The sequence below is a fragment of the Suricata suricatta genome, chromosome 4 (genome assembly GCF_006229205.1).
Source record: "Suricata suricatta isolate VVHF042 chromosome 4, meerkat_22Aug2017_6uvM2_HiC, whole genome shotgun sequence".
In the NCBI taxonomy this organism is placed as follows: Eukaryota; Metazoa; Chordata; class Mammalia; order Carnivora; family Herpestidae; genus Suricata; species Suricata suricatta.
This window is the reverse complement of record NC_043703.1, coordinates 30,438,570-30,439,752: the sequence shown is the minus strand read 5'-3', so window position 1 is coordinate 30,439,752 and position 1,183 is coordinate 30,438,570.

Sequence of the window (1,183 nt, the reverse complement as noted above, 5' to 3'; positions counted from 1 at the left end):
TAGTTTAGAAAATCTATCATATGTTTTCACTGATGTGGAATTTGAGAAACTTAACAGAAAATGATGTGGGAAGGGAAGGAAAAAAAATAGTTACAAACAGAGAGGGAAGCCAACCATTAGAAACTCTTAAATACAGAGAACAAACTGAGGGTTGATGGGGGAAGAGGAACATGGGGTGAAGTGGACAATGGGTGAGGGGCACTGAGGAGGGACGTTTTGGGATGAGCCCTGGGTGTTCTATGTAAGTGATGTATCATGGAATCTACTCCTGAAACCTAGAGCACACTGTATAGTCTGTTAGCTAACTTGACAATAAACTATATATATGTAAAAATCTATACAGAAAAAAAGCAACAGCATGTATCTCATTTTAGACATCTGGAACGGTAGTGTAAGAGCACAGAACTTTAGCATGTTTTGAGCAAAAATATCAACTTGCACAAATCCTTTGTAACAGTGAAAGTAGAGTAGATAATTCTGGGTATGAGAACTGTATTAGAGAAATAAGCTCTAATATGGGAGAAAATTAAAAATTTAGTTTGCTCTTTTTTTTTTTTAGTACTTGTTTATTTAATAATCTAAAAGAAAGAATGTGCTTACTGGGGCACCTGGTTGGTTCAGTTGGTAGAGCATGGTGCTTGATTTCAGAGTTGTAAGTTTAAGCCTCATGTTGGGTGTAGAGAATACTTAAAAATAAAATCTTTTAAAAATGTGCTTATTGATGAAACTTTATCAAAGGCCTCAAAGCATAAAATTTTCAATTTCCAAACTGCAATTATGAGAGCTGTGTTTGAACTCATTCTGTATACATTTACCCTACTTTCTTGGTTAATACTGGGTTGTGAATTTTTCTGTGTTCTTAAAATCATTTCTATTTGTCTTTATTAATGATTAATATTTAGTTGATAATTCTAATGGGTATAATTCAATTGTGTCTAATAAAAATTTTAATATATGTAATGATTACTAATATACATATAAATGTATTTCTAACTTAAATCCTGTAATGGACTCTTTGATCATTTTATTTCTTTTTTCTTTTTTAAAGTTTATTTTAGAAAAAGAGCCTGGGTAGGGAGGGGCAGAGGGAGAGAGAGAGGCCCAAGCAGGTTCTGTGATGCCAGTGCAGAGCCCCACATGGGGCTCTAACTCACAAACTGTGAGATCATGACCAAGATCAAGA